This window comes from Drosophila bipectinata, chromosome 4, assembly GCF_030179905.1.
Source record: "Drosophila bipectinata strain 14024-0381.07 chromosome 4, DbipHiC1v2, whole genome shotgun sequence".
In the NCBI taxonomy this organism is placed as follows: domain Eukaryota; kingdom Metazoa; phylum Arthropoda; class Insecta; order Diptera; family Drosophilidae; genus Drosophila; species Drosophila bipectinata.
Genome location: NC_091740.1, coordinates 14,457,938 through 14,472,973, shown reverse-complemented (window position 1 = coordinate 14,472,973; position 15,036 = coordinate 14,457,938). Strand labels below are relative to the sequence as shown.

The following is a 15,036-nucleotide window of genomic DNA, read 5'->3' as shown; positions in this document are numbered from 1 at the left end:
ACACACCCGCTGGACCTCCCCTTACTACTCTAATTTTCTACCATATTAATATTTAAAATTATCCATACGTGAAGTTTACGTGATAACATTTAATGGTTGTCCCTAATGGACAGTTTTAAATAAACATTACCCTGCTATTACAAAAAACAAAAAAAAAAAAAAAAAAAAAAAAAAAAAAATAAGAATAAATTTAACATAAAAATTCAATATGAAATTCAACATATTCAAAATTTGCTTTCATTACTTTAAAATGTATTAATAATCTTTGCAAGCGATAGTTTGACAACGTACAATCCTATTGTTTTTCCCAAACAGCTTGCAAATGCTCATCAATCGTCATTAGTGGAGCTTTTGTTGAGTTGTTTCCCTCTGAAATTGAACATGGAATGTTATGCTGATCTACTGAATCTTTTTCAAGCCATTCCCATTCTTCATCATTTTCAAAGTTTCTGATAACTGCTGAAAATTCTTTTTGCTGAGTAGCTGCAATTCTCACTGGACGAATTTCCGCGATTTTATCTAATGCACCACATGACTTTTAATGACATTGCAGTCTGTTTATTGCCACAATATAAAGACCGCACTTGGAACATATTTTCCTTTTGATTTCTTGTTTCACTGAAGGGCACATTATGTCGTATGGAATATCTTTGTACAAAGGAAAAACTTTTTCCAGCATTGTGTGCTTCAACATTTGTGAGATGAATAAACTTTGGAATTTTCCTTTATCTTCAGAAATTTATAGGCCACATTGACTTTGAGCTATCGTTAAAGGAGGCGGGAAAATCGATTTGGCAAAATTTTGAAAAGTGAGCTTCGTATCTGTGAACAACAGTTAGTGTCTGTGCACTTTACAATTTTCGTAAAATATTGACTCGACCTAACGTGAACATCTTGCCATTTTTGTGATTGCTTTACAATATCTGCTTCATCGATTTCGGAATTTTCTGGAGAATTGTACTCACTTACAACGGTGTATTGATCAATAATTACGTTAATAATAATAATTAAAATAATTACGCCTGACCAGCGAATTAAAAATTTTGCAATTCTTTGAGTTCATAAATTGTGTTACCATTTTTATCTAAATGAGTTCCAAAGTTTTCACGAGGAAGAATGACTCCTGATAATTCTCTACTTAGAGGTGCCATCCTGCGTTCAGCCCGGTTAAAAGCGCTTCGACCGGGAGCATTACAAGCGATGTATAAAGCGTCTAGATTATTCTTCACAAAATGATGTATCCCCGCAAGAATAGCTTTATTGTATCGCGGATTCTCATCAGGCCCCCCATCGACGTTAAAAATCATGACTGGTTTCCTATTACCAAAATGATCCTTAGTAATCAGATTGAATTCCGAAATATAAAAAAGTTTGTCTATATCCAAAACGTGAGACCAAGCAGTTGAAGATGAGTGCTTCCCCGATCGTATGGCAATGTAGGTTGGTCCCGAATAAGTAACAGCATCTGAAGTTCCAAAACCGTTCTCTTTGATCACAATACCTGCATAAACTGAAGGTATCAGTTTATGCGCGGAGCAACGACCCAATCATGATCCGAAAGTCTGACTCGGTACTCCATATTGAAATGGATATCCCTATATATCCCGCTGAAATATTAATATTGCAAGTTGATGGAAAATATAGCAACATTATGTAATTTTCCCTATTTTAACATAGAAATCTATCTATCTATCTACAATCTATCTCTCATTGATACTCTTAATAATCAAATAAAATATTACAATTCACACAAGGGTAAATATTACTTGTGATACCTATGGGTACCCGACACTTATTGTCTTGACTAATGAAAGCCACTTCATGAGGTCCCAGTGTAGAAGCTAGTTCTTCCAAATGGTGAATCGTTGCAGCTGCAAATTGTGCGTCAACATGTTGTTTGTGTAAATCATTCTGCGGTTTTTCCAATTTCACAGGAACGGTCAAAACATGCTTTTTGCCTTTGATTGAATTAGCACGAGGTAGCAATCTTAAGTATGAGATGTCCCATCTTTGTACTTTATAATCTTTGATTATACGTACCCTCAAGTGCCAGGAGGCAGTGCCACTTTTGGCACTAATAATGAAGCACCGCTTTTACTTGAGGATGAACTGCATGCATCATTTTCAGGGAAGTTCTTTGCTTGCTCCAAGTTTACTGTTTTTGATGATGCCTAAATACATATGAGAAGTCAAGTAAAAAATTAAATACTTGTAAAGTGAGTTTAGATGAGCCAAGTATTGATATTACATTTTATTATTATATACTTATTATTATACCCTTGCAGAGGGTATTATAATTTTGACCAAAAGTGTGCAACGCAGTGAAGGAGACATCTCTAACCCTATAAAGTATATATATTTTTGATCAGGATCACCTCCTGAGTTGATATGCGCATGTCCGTCTGTTTGTCCGTCTGTCTGTCTGTCCGTTTCTACGCGAACTAGTCTCTCAGTTTTAAAGCTATCGTCTTGAAACTTTGCACACACCTTTCTTTCCTTTGCACGCAGTATATAAGTCGGAACGACCGGGATCGGCCGACTATATCCTATAGCTGCCATATAACTGATTGATCGGAAATGGTATAACTTACAACACATTACGACGTGTCAAATTTCATAAGGATCGGCCGACTATATCCTATAGCTGCCGTATAACTGAACGATCGGAAATGACCCAACTTTCGTGTTTTTAAAGAAAGAAAGCTGGAACTTGGTACAGATTATATTTTTGGTCAGTTAATCCGACCTACCAAGTTTTATAACGACCGCCTGACTATATCTTATGGCTGCCATATAACTGAACGATCGGAAATGGTTTTTGGTAGAAATACCAACTTTGGTATTCTTGAAGATAGAAGTTTGGGACTTTTTTTAGATTTTGTATTATAATAAATTGGGTTTTGTTATGATGTAATCATAAGGATCGGCCAACTATATCCGATGTTTGCAATATATATCCGGTTTTAACTGCAAGGGTATATAAACTTCGGCTCCGCCCGAAGTTAGCTTTCCTTTCTTGTTTTTACTTGACTTTACAAGTATTTAATTTTTTAATACCTATGCACCTAAAGGCTAAGCACAATAAACCGACCCTGACCCAGTAGGAAAAAAGGGCACTTCTCTTCTTCAATGATAAACAGTTCAGACATTTTTGACTGAAGTTTTGCCTCAAAATCATCACTTTTTATACCCTTGCAGAGGGTATTCTAATTTCGTCCAAAAGTGTGCAACGCAGTGAAGGAGACATCTCCGACCCTATAAAGTATATATATTCTTGATCAGCTTCACCTCCTGAGTTGATATGAGCATGTCCGTCTGTCCGTCTGACCGTCTGTCCCTCTGTCTGTTTCTACGCGAACTAGTCTCTCAGTTTTAAAGCTATCGACTTGAAACTTTGCCCACACCCTTCTTTCCTTTGCACGCAGTATATAAGTCGGAACGGCCGGAATCGGCCGACTATATCCTATAGCTGCCATATAACTGAACGATCGTAAATGGTACTTGGTAGAAATATCAACTTTCGTATTTTTGAAGATAGAAGCTTGGAACTTTTTTTTAGATTTTTTATCGTAATAAATTGGTTTTATTATGATGTAATCATAAGGATCGGCCAACTATATCCGATGTTTGCGATATATATCCGGTTTTAACTGCAAGGGTATATCAACTTCGGCTCCGCCCGAAGTTAGCTTTGCTTTCTTGTTGTCCATGATTCACCTTTTATTTTGTTTATTTCACTTGCAAGCAAATTTAAGCTCTTGATGTACATTTTACAGTTGACTCGACTGAACTGATTGGACTCAAAATGTTTCGATTCACTAATGAAACAAACAAGAAATACCTAAAGGCACTATAGACACGATACAAATTGAAACATACCGTTTAGAAATGGAGGCGTGAAGTAGATGGTGGCGTGAAGTAGATGGTAGCGCGCACATTTGTCGCATTCGCGAGTCATTTGAAAAATATGTTTTACTTTTACCGGGATGATAAGTATAGCTATTTGAAAATTAAGTGTCACGTGATGCAGCGATTGACCTCCCCTACCCCCTGCGTGACAAACCGTGACGTTAACCCGAACCCTCTCCCCCCCTGAGGCGCGTCACGCAATATATGGACGGCCTCTTAGCCTTATTAACCATAAAGGAAATATGGTCGGAAAATTTAAGTTTAATAGGACGCCGAGATCATTAACCTGAGTTAATTTCTTTAAGGCAATCCCATAAATAGAATAAGTAGCTTGCAGAGGGCAAGAACGATAAAAAGATATATGCTTGCATTTTGATCCTTTAAGTATTAGATCATTACCTAAACACCATGTTTGAAAGTTATCAAGGTCACACTGAAGTCTTATTTCAGATCAGAGGTCAGATTAAGAGCAAAACACAGTTATTTTGTTTTACCCGGTACTTGTGAAGTACCTCTGTCCCTCCGTATGAACGCATGAATCTCAGGAGGAGAGAGAGCCATAGGATTTGGCATGCTATAGAGCCATAGACTTCTAAAAAGTTAAAGTTTATTTCAAAATGTATTGCAGAGAATACATACCTTTTAAGTCTTAACTGTAATGGGGCCGTCCATATATTGCGTGACGCGAATTTCAGACTTTTTTGACCCCCTCCCCCCCCAGGCGCGTCATGCAATATATGGACGGCCCCAATCGCTAGTAAAAATGTTTTATCCCGTTATTTACATCTGTCGGACCAAATCAGTTTAAAAAAAAAAAGTGTTACGGTTAGAGAGAAATCAAATTAATAACAATTTAAGTGTTATGTTCCTATACCGACAGCGCTGAATAAATTGTTTGACAGTTAAAAACACTGGCCAAACCATGATACAATTATACAAGGTAGTCCATTCGGCTGACAAATCGTTCGGGTTTTGGTTCCTTAATTTCAAACTGTCAAACTGAAAGGTGTTTTTTTCAAAACTTTAACCTTTAAGTAACCAAGCAAAAAAATGACTTTTTGCAGTTCTTGTCGCAAGCACGTGCTAGTTTGTTTGTTTTTTTTTTTAGTTTTTTTTAACTAAAAATTTAAAACAGACATTGTTAAACGCCGCTGAGCAGGTCGATTTGGTGTAAATATAAAAAAAAAAAAATGTATTTTAAGATACGTATATACTTTAGAATTAAGAACTTAAACAAGAGAACGGCTGTCCAAAACCAAAAACAAAGAACTATATCAAATTCAAAACTAATTAAAATAAAATTATGGTATATGTTAATGTTAAAATTAAAATAAGAGATTATAATTCTACGAATTATTAGGACTACCTTGTATAATTGTATCATGGGCCAAACATGGTTTGGATTTTATTCTGTGAATGGTTTTACTGATAAGAAGTAGTACAAAAACTGAACTTTTGATTATGCCGGTCCCTTATATATTGTTTTTTTTTTAGGTTAAGGTGTTAAGTTCAAAATGTGCCTTGATTTGAGTTTCTGTGTTTCCTTTGTTTTGACCTAATAGGTTATGAATTTAATTGGTAAGTTTGACTTAATTTTGCATTATCAAATGGTAAGTGTAATTCCCTTTTTATTTCTAATTAGCCGAATATTGCTTTAAATAATTTGGATTGTAGTCTCAAAATAAGTTGTGTTGGTACTTAAGGACCAGAGTGTATCGAAGATGTTAATACTGACATTTGTATAACTCCCCCACCACTAGAATTTGAATTCTCCTAAGTTCTGTTTACATATATTTGTGTGCATGTTATAGTTTTAATTTAAGTATGAATAGAAAGTAGTATTTTACTACTATAATAATCAAAAAAACAAGAGAGCAAAGCTAACTTCGGGCGGAGCCGAAAAAATGAATTCCTTATGAAATTTGGTACGTCGGATTATCTGACTAAAAATATAATCTCTACTAAGTTTCAGTTTTCTATCTTCAAAAACACGAAAGTTGGGTCATTTCCGATCGTTCAGTTACATTGCAGCTATAGGATATAGTCGGCCGATCCTTATAAAATTTGGCATGTCGCATTATTTTTCCAAAAATAGCGTCCAAAAAATTAGGAATCAAGTGGGTCAACTTTAAATGCCCCATCCTGTACATTCGAGTGGTTTTGAAGTTTTTCTTTGCATTTTTTAGCCTGATCTTTAGAAAAATCTCCTACTTTGGGCACCAGCGGGTCCTTTTTCAACTTGGTAGGTCGGATTATCTGACCAAAAATAGAATCTGTATTAAGTTCCAGATTTCCATCTTCAAAAACACGAAAGTTGGGTCATTTCCGATTGTTCAGTGATATGGCAGCTATAGTATATAGTCGGCCGATCCCGGCCGTTCCGACTTATATACTGCGTGCAAAGGAAAGAAGGGTGTGTGCAAAGTTTCAAGTCGATAGCTTTAAAACTGAGAGACTAGTTTGCGTAGAAACGGACAGACACACAGACAGACAGACGGACATGCTCATATCAACTCAGGAGGTGATCCTGATCAAGAATATATATACTTTATAGTATATCGGAGATGTCTCCTTCACTGCGTTGCACACTTTTGACCAAGATTATAATACCCTCTGCAAGGGTATAAAAAAGAAACACAGGCAGGAGCTCCTTAGGGTAGCGTCTTGTCTCCACTACTCTGGACATTATTTAAACATGACATGCCTGGAAGCCGAAATAATCTTAATTTAATAACGGAAACTTCCAGATGACATTGCCATTGGCAAGAAACAAATGGTTGAAAATGCGCTTCAAGAATATCTTCATAGATTCGAACAATGGGCCAAAAATTGGAACATTAGTATAACCCAATGTATATTCCAGCAAATGGGTATGGGTAGGACCTTGCGTTCACAACCGCTCCCCGCTGTTTTTCTTCTATAACTGACTCACGTAGCAGGTTACAAGTTCTTCGGCTTATTTAGAAAATCGGTTAATCTTCCAAACACACATATTGTTAAGGGGTTATATACAGTTGTACCGCGCAAAATAATCCATCCACCATAGAAAATATTTATTAAAAATGTTTTACTGATGTTGTTTAGTACATGTTTCTGGGTACTTATTTAAATTTTTTCATAAAAAAATATTAAATAATAAAAATGTTATAGCCGAATTCCAAGATCGTCTTTTTTCGATGGTATCTTGCGGTGGACATCATATCCCGAGAACGGTTCATCCGAAATCAAAAATTTAAAAAAATTTCGTTAGTACATTGTATTAAACTTGAACAAACTTGAAACTTTAAACGCGATTATCTCAGAATCTTGTTTTTTCGAAATTACCTTTGCGGTGGACACGATTGCAAAAAAACTATTAATCCGATCAACACCAAATTTTGACCACTTATTTATTATGGTATTAGTCCGTGAACGAAGGATTTGTACAATTTTTGATTTAAAAAAAATGGCGACGGTTTTAACAAAAAATATACTTTCAAAGTATAAGATTTTCAATTTTTATGCTCTAAAAAAGGAGTTTTCAAAAAAATTGAAAATCCTTCGTTCACGGACTAATACCATAATAAATAAGTGGTCAAAATTTGGTGTTGATCGGATTAATAGTTTTTTTGTAATCGTGTCCACCGCAAAGGTAATTTCGAAAAAACAAGATTCTGAGATAATCGCGTTTAAAGTTTCAAGTTTGTTCAAGTTTGATGTGCAGGTAGTGCGCTATAAATAGCTACAACTTCGGTTCTAATGCTCCGATCGTTATGAATTTTTGTAAGAGTATTCTCAACATTATATACGTAAAGAATATGCAAAGCTGGCCATTACTTAAATACTTAAAAGCCATTAATACAAAGCTGACGAAACTAAGATGGGCAACAAAATCTAATTTGGAAAAGCAAAAAAGTCCTGAAAACCCGTTTTTTCTAAATAAATCAAGATTTTGAGGGTGTTAGAAAAATTTCAAACACGGTTTCATACTATATTCGACCTAATGAACAATTCCTACTATGTCTCTTCAAAAGTTCCAAATCACTGTCGCACTGTGTTATTGGCGTTTTTTATACCCTTGCAGAGGGTATTATAATTTTGTCTAAAAATCTAAAAGTTTGCAACGCAGTGAAGGAGACATCTCCGACCCTATAAAGTAACATGATCTTGATCAGGATCACCTGCTTAGTTCATATGAACATGTCCGTCTGTCTGTCTGTCTATCTGTTTCTACGCAAACTAGTTTCTCAGTTTTAAAGCTTACGACTTGAAATTTGGCACACACTTCTTTCCTTTGCACGCAGTATATAAGTCGGAACGGCCGGTAGCGGCCGACTATATCCTACAATTGCCGTGTAATTGATTGATCGGAAATGGTATAACTTTGGTGTTTTTAGAGTAAGAGAGTTGGGATTTTTCATCAGAGCTCTTTATGGAAAATAATACGACATACCAAGGATCGGTTAACTATATCCTATAGGTGCCATATAACTGAACGATCGGAAATGACACAACTTTCGTGTTTTTGAAGATAAAAAGCTGGAACTTAGTACAGATTATATTTTTGTTCACTTGATCCAACCGCCCAAACACATTATTTACTGAATAACTTTTGTGAGTTTCTTTTAATCTGGACAACATTTTTAGGACATCTTGAAAATATTAAATTGAATATTTGGTCAAAGTCAAAGTCAATTTTAAAAAAATTGTTCTTCATATTTAATTTGTTTAATTTCTGGGGTGGAAAGGGGCGTGGTTAAATTTAAATATTTATTTTTCTGCCTGTAACGTAAACGCATTGTTTGATCAGTGAGATTTTTCAACGACATTAATCCGCACTAAAATCTTAAAACCGAAATAATTTATTTAAACGTTATAAGAATGTTTATTCTACAGTTTATAATTAGGTATTCATTCCTCTTTATTAAGTTGGTTTGAGTCTTATCTGGCTGACCGACCTAGCCACGTTTCTATTGGAGACGCTATCAAGTTCATTTGTCCATTTATCGAGTCTCTGGGACATCTCCTAGACATCTCTTCATGTTTTCGTCATTCCTACTTCTTAATGTATGCAGATGACCTTAAAATCTATAAAGTCATTAGTTGCATTAGTGACACTTACTTGTTACAGGAGGATATATCCAGAGTTTACTCATGGTGCTCAATCTTTTTCCATTAAAATTTTCAAAGTGTCTGTTTTCCCGGTACAGTAAGCGGTCTCTTGATGTTTCTCAAAGGAATTTTCGTACTTTTGCCCCCTTTCGGATCAAGTGCCACAGGTGTAAACGGTCGCCATGTAATCACCCAGATCGCACATGTTTCTACATATGTGCATATTACACAGGGCCAACTACCGATTCCAATCAGTCACAGGCCTTGTCACAGGGCCAATTAAGTACCGATTAAGTTTGTATTAGTATTGTACTATTATGTATTAGTTTGTAAGTTGTTATTTTGTAGCCATGAAAGGATTTATCCGTTGGCGAGATAAATAAATGCAAAAATATGCGTATCGGGTCAGGCAGCAGCCGCTTTTTTAGTGTATAGTTTATTAATTAGGCTTAAGTGTGCCAAAATCGCTAAGTTGGTCAACCGGCTTTTCTTTAGCCAGTTTTAGCTCCGCAATGTCTAGACCGCCCTTTCCGTTATTAAGAGCTTTAGCTTCGCAATGTCTTGTCACTGCATGCACCATAAACTTGGCCAGAAGGGCAGCATGACAAACTTTGTCAAAGGCTTTGGAGAAGTCAGTGTAAATGGAGTCAAATTAAAACCGGTTTTCAAAAGCTTCAAAGTAATGCTTAGAGAAGACCGCTAAATTAGTTGTAGTTGCCTGGGAGGGCTAGACAAGAAACCATGCTGGTTGGGGGATATAAAATAACGAGCCAGAAAAGTCAATTTTTCAGTAACTATCCGCTCCAATATCTTAGCGAACGTTGCAAATTTTGGCTATAGGTCGACATAGGTAAACATCAGACCTACTGCCACCTTTGTGAATAGGCATGAAAAAAGTATCCTTTCACCGATAGGGGAATCTACCAGATGAGAGCGACAAGGAGAACAGCAGTTGAAGAGGAATAGAAAAGGAAGCGGTGCTCTTTTTAAGAAAGAATGGGGAGATACCATCAAAGTCAGGTGTGTGCGATTCCGTAAAATGTCCTGTGGCTTCAACAAGGTCACAGTCCAATACGTCCATGTTACTCACATTCAGAAAAGCCTCAATGCTAAGAAGAGTTTCATTATCCCTCCAAGGAACCTTCGGCTCCAAGTTAGAGGCAAAGTATTTAGCAAAAAGATCAGAAACGCCCTGATCCGAATCGGCTGCTAAATTACCATAACATATGGATGAAAGTATGTCCGATTTTGACTTTTTGCTGTTAACAGATGGCCAAGCCTAGCTTTAGGATTGGAGCGAAGGCTAGCTTTGACATCGGAAATATACTGATTGTTCAAACATTAGGTTTAAAATAATTTAAATATTAAAAGAAACAAATTTATTAACAAAATACAAGAACAAAAACAAACATTTATACAGTCCACTAAAAATTATAATCGAAGAAAAGGTTAAAGTAACATCAAATTTATTCAAAAAATATTCATCAAAAACACATAAAACTTACGCCTCTTTTTGTGGCCCTTTCCAGAATGTTCAAGCATTGAACACTATATTGTATAGAAATTCTTAAGTTAGAGTTTCAAGGGATCGGACCCATGAAATATGAGTCAAACAGATGGTTCAAAACCGATCCCCTGCAGCCTAACACAAATAAATACATAAGTAGTGCGCTTATCGCACTGGAGAAAGGGTCGCATAGCAGGTCAGCGTGCAGTGCGTTGACAAGTAGTTTTACATAGTTTTAAGATTCTCATGTATCGTACTTATAAGAGAACTTTGACGAATAAAATCAGTTTCCATAAGGAGTTCATTGGAGTAAGACCTATTTATTTAGGGCTCCTCTTAACACTGATTGTAGAGGAACTTGATATCCTCACAGAGGCATAAGTATCAATAATATAAAAAGGGCAACCAAGAACTTATTATAACAATCATCGATTGAGCCATCCGAAAAAAGGGAAACCCAATCAAAGGCTGAAATAGAGGCATTAATAAGTGACAAGTTAGTATCATTCAGATGATAATATGGAATGGGTGAAGCAGAAGGCTAAAAACTATAAAACTCCATATGAATACCTAACGGCTTGTGGTGCATATCACATGGACTTAATGGTACATTGCATAATTTTACTTTACTATTAACTACATTATTTAAAAATATAAGATCAAAAATGTTGGATAAATCATTAAAAATATTATTTTCTTGGGAGAGGCCCAGACTAAAAATATCATCTAAAACTACAATTTCATGACTCTGGTGAACGTTACTAGGTAGCATGCAGGGAGATTCCTGGTCCCAAGACCAGACAATGGAGCTTAGGTTAAAATCGCCAGCTACCATCAAAGCGGTAGGGTCCAACGTTCTAGCACAGACACTAGTGATGTTTTCCATATGCGCATGATATATTCTAAATGCGCTGTTCGTAAGGATGTATGATGCAATGATGACGAACGGGCCATGGACGCCCTGGATTGAAACGGCAAGCTGATCCAGTTAAGGGTCGGCCACCGGAAGGTGCAGTGGTGTAGCCTGAAGAGATCGACGGATAGCGATGATCACACCACCACCTCTCCCACACTGAGCACTGAATGCATCTCGGTCTTTTCGAAATACATGGTAAAAGTTAGGCTCGAAGAACTCAGAGGAGCTAAATTTGTCATTGAGCCACGTTTCCACAAGGATGATTACATCAAAATCGCAGGCAGAAGAATTAAGAAATACCATCCGTGTCTTGGTTCCCATTCCCGATATATTTTGGAATAGAACTTTAAGGCTTTACGACAAGGCGGCAATGATGAAAGTGCATTCCAGGTACTGGTGCATGTGGAGGCTTCTCCAATACGCATAGCGTGGTAGCCGACGAGGACACACAGATCTTTTCATTTGACTCATCAATAGACCTGCGAGTGTCCAGTTGCAGAGCAAATCCAGTGCCAGGTGAAAACATTGAGTATTCATAGTCAGGCACATCCAAACGCAGCAAAGATCCATCCACACGTTTGAAACGTAAATAAACATCTTCCATCGGCGAAAAGAAAGCACCAGCGAGTGGCCCAGCGAAAAAAAATAAGATGAGCCGCGATGCGCTGCCAATGTCTCGATTACCGTCGTCTTGTTGTTGCTGGACATCCACAAGTGAAAATAAGAAGTAAACAAATCTCTTTGAAAATAGTTGTTTTTGTTGTTGGATAATATCGATCAGAAACCGAAGCAAATTATTGGAGGAATCGAAGAAAGCGTCAACCGTAACCATTGACGCACACGCCTTTTGTTTTTGGTAGCGCAACAGAGAAGAATCGAGGTAATAAATTGAAGCTTGTGAAGAGGAAAAAGTAACGGCGCCAGCGGCGCCGTTTTTTTTTATGACGTTCGCGCTTGTGGCAAAGGAAGAATAGCTGGGAGTTCTATAACCTTAGCAGGCTCTCTATGGACAAACCAGCATCATTGAAGACTGTAGGGAAATGTTGCTTCGGAACTCCCAACTTAAAGTTAACGAACTTTAGGGCGTTGATGTCAGCATCCTTTTTGACAAGCCTAGCACAGGCGAAATCACTCAGCTTATCTGCGACGAACTTGCACAGTGCATCCGGTTCGTCGGATGCACAGGTAGACGTTGCGAATTTATCAATATGAAGGTATTTTAAGGTGGGAAGCACATGAAGCTGAGCGCAACTGGGTTCACGATGCGCCTATTAGAGTTGATTTGCTTCTTTCTCGGGATAGCTACTTTAGATGCCTTTGGGGCCTGGCCCAGCGTAGCCTTTTTTTTCCCAGTGCTGGTAGGCATAGAAGGAGGAGCAACAACATGCACCCCGGCTGAAGAGTCCTCGGGCCCAGCGGGTCCAGCCGGTCCATTTACCAGGGCATGATCTACTTTGGCTTTAAGGCTTTCAAAAAGGGATTCTAGATCCAGCACCTTATGATTTTTTTATTTTTGTTATAGCTGTGCTTTTATTAATTGAATCTACTCTTAATTTTGAGACTAACAATAAGTTGGCGAATCTTAACATTAAAATGTAACTAACAGTATACTAAGACTGCATTCTGGTTGCGCGTCCCTCAGGTCGGTCGCTGGGTGGGTAAGTCATTGCGACGAAGGCGTGATTGGTTGCTCAACCTTGTTAGACCTCTCGCCAGGTTGTTAGGGTGCACCGATAGCTTCGTTAAGAACTTTACCTTCTGTTCTGCGATCACTTCTTTGACTGGTAGAATGTTTAAGTAGTGGTGTATGTTTTCGTTCCGAACGTAACACGGTGCCCTGATGATTGTTCTCAAGATCTTCGACTGAACTCTTTGAACTATGTCAATGTTGCTATTGCTGGCGTTCCCCATAACTGGGAGCCGTGCATCCACATAGGTTTTAGGACCGAGTTTTACAGCAGGACTTTATATTCAAGGCTAAGAGGTGACCGAGCGGTAATAGGCCAATAAAGGCTACTGGCTTTTAGCTTTAGGTGTGTTCTTTTGGCCTCAATGTGCCGGCGCCATGTGAGTCTTCTGTCGAGATTTAATTAGTATGTTGTAAACCAGTATGTTGGTGTGCCAGAAGAAACATAGTCTAGCTTGTTCTTACTTTTTTTTTTAGCTTTAATTTTTAGCAGCATTATAGAGCTGCTTTCCTTTTGGGGTCACGAGACGAGATCCCCAGTGTGTGTGCTTGGCATTGTAGTCTCCTGCTGAAGTGGTATCCTAGTGAGTTGAAAAACTGCATAAACTCATCTTCGGCTATGATGAAGCGTGGGGAGCAGTATACGGCGGCTAGAGTTAATTGCTTGCCAGTATTTAGGTGTATATTTATGGATGTGGCCTGTAGGTAGTTTTTAGCAAATTTCGTATGATAATGGTGGTTAATACGACATCTGATTAAAATTCCAGTCCCGCCATGTGCTTTACCATATGGATGATTTTTTCCATAGAATGAATATCCTCGTAGTTGGAAATTTTATCAGTTTGTAAGATGTGTTTATGCAAGCAGCATTACGTCGATTTGATTGTCTAGTAGGAATTGCGCTAACTCGAGTTTATGCTGCCAAACGCCGTTAGCGTTCCACGTAGATATTCGTAGGGTTGTACGCATAAACGACATAAACTCCGTAAGGCTTTGTTTGTAGACTGCATATCATAGCTTCAAAGTTACTTTTTGGCTGCTCCGGCGGCTGATGCTGCTGAGCCGTGTTCGGTTCTTGATGTGCTGATTGCGACAGTGAGCTCTTTGAGGCTTGGGTAGCCAGTCCTGATTTTAAAGCGCTTGCGTATGTGACATTTTTGGCAGAATTTATGGGTCCTAGTGAGGATCTGGCTGCAGTCGAGAAAAAGACTTCTGGGTTTGATCTGGAGGCTATGAACTGATTATTTTGGGTACGGGCAGTAAATCCCCTCTGGTGGATGCGACTTTTCTGCTCCTTATAAACTGGGCAACCTCTATAGTTAGCAGTGTGATTTGCACCGCAGTTGCCGCACTTTTTCGAGTTGTGGTCATCTTTTCTCGCTGGGCAGTGTGCGGAGTCATGAAGCTCACCACAAACTACACACACCGGGCGCAGTTTACAGTAAGACCTTGTATGGCCATATTCTTGGCAGTTCGCACATTGTACCGGGCCATTGCGCTTGTGCGGCTCCTCAACTGTAATTCTGCGGTGCAACAGGAACTGAAGATTGTATATAAAGTACACTTCGTATTTCTTTAGGGGCTTAATTTGTGGTTATAGCTCAACCTTAAAGAGTGGCTGTGGCTTTCTATCCCTGTTAAGGATATTAAAGACTGTCTTAGCGCTAAGTCCCTTCTCTTGTAGCGCCTATGTTATCTCTGCAGGCGATACTTCGGACTCTATGCACTTAAGTACGACTTTCAGGCCCTTGCTGCTTTTTAGCTGATACGTGTAAAAGTTCTTTTTTTTGCCGGTGAGGTATTTCGATAATACTCTGTAATTATCTTCAGATTTCGTTTTAACTGTGGTTTCCTGGATGTGGTATTATGTCCTTTACGAGTGGTATTATGTTGAAGTTGTCCTTGCCCATAAGCTCTATAATTTTG

At 38.0% G+C, this 15,036-nt stretch overlaps 1 protein-coding gene across 2 annotated transcripts in view; it reads left to right on the top strand.

The window, feature by feature from the left end:
• fuss (SKI family transcriptional corepressor fussel) overlaps positions 1-15,036 on the top strand; it is a 208,480-nt gene that overhangs the window by 17,567 nt on the left and 175,877 nt on the right. The window contains exon 2 of one of the 2 annotated variants that reach the window (XM_070282414.1): positions 5,472-5,487. The exons of the other annotated variant lie outside the window; for it this stretch is intronic. The gene's annotated coding sequence lies outside the window, so the exon portion shown is untranslated. The remainder of the gene's footprint in view (positions 1-5,471; positions 5,488-15,036) is intronic. 2 annotated transcript variants of the gene reach the window in all.